The sequence below is a fragment of the Eublepharis macularius genome, chromosome 1, assembly GCF_028583425.1.
Source record: "Eublepharis macularius isolate TG4126 chromosome 1, MPM_Emac_v1.0, whole genome shotgun sequence".
Lineage (NCBI taxonomy): Eukaryota > Metazoa > Chordata > Lepidosauria > Squamata > Eublepharidae > Eublepharis > Eublepharis macularius.
Window position 1 is genome coordinate 115,497,233 of NC_072790.1, and position 7,564 is coordinate 115,504,796.

The 7,564-nt window shown below is 41.8% G+C and overlaps 1 protein-coding gene across 1 annotated transcript in view; it reads right to left on the reverse strand.

The window, feature by feature from the left end:
• TAAR1 (trace amine associated receptor 1) overlaps positions 1–4,794 on the reverse strand; it is a 30,670-nt gene extending 25,876 nt beyond the window's left edge. The window contains exon 1 of the mRNA XM_054988871.1: positions 4,684–4,794. The gene's annotated coding sequence lies outside the window, so the exon portion shown is untranslated. The remainder of the gene's footprint in view (positions 1–4,683) is intronic.
• Between the last annotated feature and the right edge of the window lie 2,770 nt (positions 4,795–7,564).

Sequence of the window (7,564 nt, forward strand, 5' to 3'; positions counted from 1 at the left end):
ATTATTTTAATCTACAAAAAAAATTCTGAACTCCCCCCCAGCCAGTTAACAGGCATAAAAAGTTAAACAAAACTGTCTTCTGCTGGGTAGCAAGTGGCACCAAAAAAGTAAGATAGATTCATGCCAAATTTTATGGTCTCAAGAGCTTTCTGCTAGTATATAATGAAGCATTTGTGTTGTAAACAGGAGGTGGGGAAGGAAATAGAATCAAGTTCTCAAGAGCATAGAATTTCAGTGCTAATTCAAGATGTTGGCCTATGAACCCCAAATTGCTGGAACCTTGTATTTTAAAGACTGGACTAGATGGACCACTGGTTTGATCCAGCAGGGCTCTTCTGATGTTCTTATGACTGTATTCCCATGTGTCTTGAATGTACCCAAGAACATATCCACAAAGATGATATAGTTTCTTGCTGGAAATTTTTACCTTATTTCCCCTCCCATTTTGCTGAAATCTGAAATGTTGCATGATTTGTTCCCTTTGTTTACACAGTAACAGGAAACTACTAAACTGAACTTTTAAAAAGTCTTATGAACCTACCATCTCACTGTGTTTAGTATGAAGAAATTCAGCTGTATCCTCAGTCTGTGATTCTTTTGATCTGAATATTTCTCAATTTTCAAGTCTTCAGATTAGAAGCCAGCTAACTCCCTAGGTGCTATTACATGACAACTGAAAGAAAGCATACTTCTGAAGCATGCCTGTTCCATTTAAGAACCACATCACCACCAGAAAGATAACTAATGTCAACATGTTTAGGAAACAATTACTAGCATGAATAGAGAACCAGGCAGGCTGTTTATTTTACACCTTCTGCCCACCTCAGTAAAAAGAACAGTTGAAACAGTTAAGGTAAATCTTAATTACTGCTATTTAACTTAGCACTAAAGCCACATTATATGAACTAAAGGAGCCACAAATCGTACAGTATATCACCTGTCTTGCACAAGCTTCTAAAAAGGTAATAAAATACATAAAAGCAGCTACCTTATAATAGTTTTTGTGTTACCTTTCAAAGGACTTGCTGTGTACCGAGCAAGACAGTCAATGGCCTAGCTCTGTTTACTCTTTTGAGCAAACAGTCTTAACCCAACAGACTAATCAATTAATATTTGTCTGCAAAACAGAACTACTAACTAGAGATGTGTTGAATATACACAGTGATTGCCAATTACCAGAAGTGTTAATAGCTTCTGATGAACAACTGAAAAGGCAAGGAAGTATTTTTTTTAAAAATTATCTTTTATAGTCATATAAGAAAGGAAGGAAGGAAGGAAGGAAGGAAGGAAGGAAGGAAGGAAAAGAAAGAACGTGTAAGAATGTGCCATTACACTACTTCAGTACTTCAGATATAATAAATCCCAGTTCTTTAAAAAACTAAGCCATCTAACCATTGCTTTACTTTTCATGTACTAAAATGATATTGACTTTTCTCTTGTAGAGGCTACTTTAAAACTTTTGGATACATCTTTATCGTTGGTCACTTTCCCTGAACCATGTTAAGTCATGATGATATTTACTAGTTTTCAATCTCAAACACACAGATTTTTCTGTTAATCTTGCTAAACTACCTTGATTATGGGAAAGGCAGCTATGATTTAAATAAATGAATGAATAGTACTTAGGGAAGAAATGGCATATTCAGTGAAGAGTTGGATTGAATATTCTTGCTGCATACTATTTGCTCATCTTGTGTTCAGGCTTCAAATCCTTGAGCTCTTATGTTTTCCTTCCTCCTTTCTTCTCTTATGCATGGAGATATAATTGAATACTTCTTTGTGTAAGAGGTCTTCAATCTAGCTACAATGTCTTGTAATGTCCAAACCCGGGCATCTTAACAAATGGGCGTTTGAATCTTTCCTAATAACCATCATTCTAAAGCAAGTTTAAACCATATCCATAATCATGATGCACGCTCTGATAACATCTAGTTAGATCACTGCAATATGCACTACATGGGGCTGGCCTTGAAGACTGTGCAGATGCTACAGTTGCTACAGAACGTTGAGGCCAGAGTGTTGACTGGAATGGGTCGTTGGGACTATATAATTCCAGTCTTGTTCCATCTACACTGGCTCCCAATTTGCTTCTGGGCTCAATTCAAGGTGCTGGTATTGACCTGTAAAGCCCTGTATGGCTTTGGGTCAGCATACTTTAAGGAATGCCTTCTCCTATATAAATCTACCCATCCATTCCAGTCATCTTTGGAGGCCTTCCTGCTTCAGGTGCCCCTGCCATCTGAAGCTAGACAGGTGGCAACCCAGGAAAGAGCATTCTCAGTCATGGTACCAAAATATTGGAACTCCCTCCCTAGGGAGATTTATTTGTCTCCCTCTATCATCGTCTTCTGCCAGCAGGTTAAGACTAATCTGCTTTGTTTGGCATACCCTCAATAAATGTTGTTGGCCCTCCTCCCTGTCTGTGTTTGTATGACTATTTCGTTGCATATTTATGTATACAGTTTGAATATTGTTTTAATGTTTTAGAACTTGTCTTGGATTTCTAGCCTTGGTGAGTAACACATATAGGTACCCTAGGAGTTGTAGGTAGAGATGGTCACGAACCTAATTATGACCCCCCAAAAAACACAAAACAGGCTGGTTCATGGTTCGCGAACCAGGGTTCATGGAACCTCTTTTCATGGAACTTCCACGAACTTTATACTGCTTCGTTGGGTCGTATTACAGAGGCAGTTTAAATGGCCAAATGGACATTTAAACTGCCCCTTTAAGGGACTTGCAAGGGCAGGTCCCTTTAAACTATCAGCTGGAAGGTGGCAGGGGGTGTTCCCAGCCCCCTACCCCCCCAGCCCCCAACCCCCCAGCCCCAACCCCACATTTACCTTAAGGAGGCCCATTGTGTCCTCCCCCTCCTCCTGTGAGGGGTGGCAAGGCCATTTTTGGCCTCCTCTGCCCCTCTGCGGGCCCACGCAGGGGTGGAGGAAACCAAAAATGACCTCCTCTGTCCCACTGCAGGCCCACAGAGGGATGGAGGAGGCTGAGAACGGCCTTGCCACTCCTCAAATGGCCGTGGCGTGCTGCGGCCATTTGAGAGGCAGCAAGGCCATTCTTGGCCTCCTCCATCCCTCTGCAGGCCTGCGCAGGGGTGGAGGAGGCCAAAAATGGCCTTGCTGCCCCTCACAGGAGGAGGAGGACGCCGCAGGGCTCTTTAAGGTAAGTGTGGGGTTGGGGTTGGGGGCTGGGGGTGGGGTTTAGGCAGTTTAAATGGCCCTGCCACCGGCAGGTCCCTTTAAACTATCAGCTGGCAGTTGGGGGGGGGGAATCATTTCCATTCCATGGATGTAAACTACATTCCCAGCTAAAGACATCAAAAAAGTACTTGATTGATATTGCTGAGTACTGAGCAAATTTAGAGTTGGTTTATCATTTATTCTGGGATACAAATAATTCTATCGCTACCCTGAATACCTGAATCAAACTTATCAGTCACTGTTTTAACCCAGAAAAGTATGGTACTATTAAAGGCATTATGTCTGGATGCTACAAAAGCTATAAGCAAACCCTTTGAAATATATTGTAATTAATTCTGTGTTTTTAAGTCCAAGGGCACAAAATCAAATCTATAGCAGTTTTGTCATAGTCCTCTAGTGTGAATGAATATATCTCTCCTCGTTCATGGGCTTGACCATTCTGTTCCACCTTAAGTCTCAATGAGAAAAGTGGACTACAAATAACATTAACAGTGCAATCCTAAAATCAGTTACTGGGGTAACTTTGTAAAGGATTGCACTGCAAATGAATGAATAAATTAATTTCAATGTTCGAAGAACTCTGTGCATACAATGGGATGCCCTGTGAATCTGCTCTATTATTGAAGTGAATGGAAAGCCCTGGCATAAAAGGGAGTTCAGGCTTTTCATACCTTCAACACGTGGGATTTACTGGATTAGGGCTACTGAATTAATTAAAATATAAACTGAAAAATTAGAAATTAACTACCTGCAAATTAGAGACAATTCATAAATAATGTTTTATTAGAGATGGCCCCTACAAAAAGTAAGTCGGGGACATTCCTATAAACAATTTTCTCTGTCTTGATTCCAGTGAAGAAACATGTATTTCCTCCCAAAACTAAAACATTTATTTGTGCTATTTAGGCAGGGGGAAACAATGTAATAAATTCAAAGAATTGCCTTTACTTGAGACACTCTAATATCTATATTTTAAAACTCCAGACAACTGAAATTTCTACCAATATTTTCAGCCATCACTTATTCAAACTGGAATAAAGTCATTACAAGAAAGACAGGCAAAATATACTAACAGGTCACTAGGTGTAATGGACAGTTTATACATATAGTTGTTTGTTTACAAAATTAAGTGCAAAATCAACAGGTAGCCATTTCAATTTCTAAATATAAATCACTTGAAAAATTATGCCTAATCCTATCTGCTTCATTTTATCCTGGGCAAACAATCAGAAAACTTTAAAGAAGGCAGTGGATTTAATGTACTTTCTCAGCAATTCTGAAACAGAATTTTTTCCATTAGCAAAAAAAGCAAAAATTCCTTTCTTTATAGTCTTCATAGCAGCTGCTAAAAAGGTGATATTTCTACCACTGTGCAGATTAGTGAAAAATCTGATGAAAGTTTTTAGTATATGGTATCCAACATATTCACAAATTTCCCATCAAAATCATCAAGATTGGAAACAAATCTTACCTTTTAAAACATGAGAGTTATAACAGTAGCCCTCTCTAGTTTCAGTCCATTAGAAATTCTGATTCATCACCAGATACAAACTTTGGTCATGACTTATGAGTCCATTCAGTTCCTAATGGTTGAAGCTGTGTCCATCCAAGACTGATTTTCATTCACAGCCTGTTACAAAGTCTTAACCAACATGATGACGTAAATATTAAATATTCAGACAAGATAAGCAGATGATAAATCTTTCCAGTCACAGATGTAGTACAGAGGAAGAAAGAGGGCTTCCTGCCAAATCAGTCACAAGAGCATGAAAATATGTATGTTAAATAAAGGCAAGAGTTTGGGATTATTTCATTTATATACATTCCACCTGGGAACACAATAGTATTGTTATGATTGTTGATAACAGGCAAAGAAAAGTTTAATACGATTCTGGGTATCTATTTTTCAGTTATATTCATCCATTTAATGTGCAATTCTATTTTTCTTTATATATACTATTTAATTTATTTAGCTAAGAATTTTGGAACATTTCCAAAAATGTTTGGTTCTATCTACTTTTATTAGGAACAGAAAAATCTTATAATTACGAATGTATTATTCAAGTTACTGTGTTTGAACTCTCTATACAATAATTATCTGTTAAATTCTCTATTATGTAAACATTTTGTAACAGTGTAATACTTGTCATTTAATGAATTAACATCATTTATAGTCTGCCTTTCTCAAGGTGAATTACACATTATAATTCAATATGATCAACAGTTGGGACATACAATAAACAATACAATAAGTTACAGATTGAAGAAATTTGAAAACAATGTTGAAACAAAACATAAGCAATTTGACATGACATAATAAGTGACAGTAACAGCCAGTGCGTAGTAGTACAGTATACAATCCAGCATCTCTTTGAACCATTTCTTTACAGTACAGCCTCATTACCTGTGTATGAAACCCCTCCTGAATAATTTGTGTCTGCACAGTTTGCAGAAAGCAAGGAGAGTAGGAGCTTTGCTGACCTCCTCAAAAGGCTCCTCACAAGGTGGGAGCCGCTACAGAGAATGTGTATGAATGGACAGCCCTTAATTTTGCCCATTTGCTGGGTGGCACCTACAGAAGGCCCTGTTCAGATGAGCGATGCTGCTCTGGCGGACATTGGAAGGTATGCTGTTCATAATTTCCACCAGTGTGTTTCTTTCTTCCTTCCCCTTTTGAGTTATTTTAAAATATATATAAATTATTTATTAATTAAAATATTTATACCTTGCCTTTTCCTTGTGTTTGAACAGTATAAACTGAGATCTTGGTTGGAGTGCCACAGGGGGAGATGAGGCTGAGTACCTTTTGATGTTTGTTGTGGTGCAGCCCACCCAAAGCCTGATGGCCCTCTGGAGAATGAGGCATTGCCTGCTCCAGTTGCCACATGTTCTCTCACCCCTCACCTCCCCTGCTCTTGGGCGCCTGCAAGGTTGAAGCATGAGGGTGCTAGGACCCCACCTCAGCCCACCTCAGGGGCCCATTGACTGGCTGTCCCAGCAGCTGGCGCTGGGGCCAGGGGGTGGCAGCCAGGCACTCCTACTGTTTCAGCAACCACAGGCACTGTGCAGCTTGTGGTGTATCACATCCTTCCCTGGGCCAGTGGGCTGCACAGTGGGGCGGTGCCTGAGTGGCTGCCCGGCTCTGCCTTCCCCGGCCATGCGCCACTGACCTTGGAGGAAGGAGCCACTGCTGCAGCTGGTGCTGGCACTGGCTGCACTTTTTTATCCAGCTGGTGGCAGGGGGTGGAGCTGCACTAAGAGCTGGCAGGCACTGGCAACCCACAGCTTTGCCCTCACCTCACTCCCTCTCGGCCTCATTTTGAGTGAACTACGTGCTTGGAGCAAACTTTCCAGGGTGGCAGGCGGAGGCTCGACTGCCAGGAATCCCTGGGAGGGAAACATGCACTCTTTCTTTGAAAAGTAAGACCAGAAAGGCAGAGGTACCTGAAGAAGGTTGCTCCTGCAGCCCCTGGCATTCAGGATCTGCCCACCAAATCTTGGAAAGGCAGCTCCTTAGAGGGAAGCAGAGATAAGTTTTGAAATGAATGACAAGAATGCTCATTGGAAACAATGGGAGAGGTTGGAAGCCCCATTGGATATGATGGGAGCCACAAATGCCCACCAGCTTGCAGCGGCTCCATTGAAGTACATCATTGCATCAAAAAGATTTGCAGGGTAGACCTCAAGAACTGTGCTCTGGTGCCAGGATGATGGCCCCCCAAAGTGGAATGATGACCTCCAGGATCAAAGAAACTGCTCTGGGGTTGTCATCTCATTCCCAGCACAAGATTCCTGAAGTCCATCCCCACTACTGCAAACAGCAAAAGGAAGAGTGGTCAAGCTTTGTGGGGGAGGAGCCCCAGAGATCCCAGGATGTTGCTCCACACACACACACACACACACACACACACACACACACACATCTCAGCATCAACCTCACCCCTTTTATGCAGTGGTCTTCTGCCTGGCTTATCAGATGTCAGCAGCCCTGTTGGAGAATGGGAGTCCTCCATGGCACCCCCCTACAGACATACACAGGGAACACTCCAAGTCTCACACTGCTGCCTGCAGTGAATTGGAAGGGGGAAGGGGGAGGGAAGCTGGGCAGGGCTGGAGCCTCCAAGGTGCCACTGGACACCTGCTCCTTTTGGCAGCAGAGCACCAAGGCACCTGGAGCCTCTTTGGGGCCACATTTTCCATTCCAGCCCAGAGCCAGAGACCATTCACTGGGATGTGGGAAAGCACAGTCCTACAGGGAAGTGAAGGGGGGCTACTGTCATGCAGAGGCAAGCAAACAGACAGGGAGGGAGTTGCTGTTTGACACAGACTTTATTGATCTGCCAAAAGTGAAG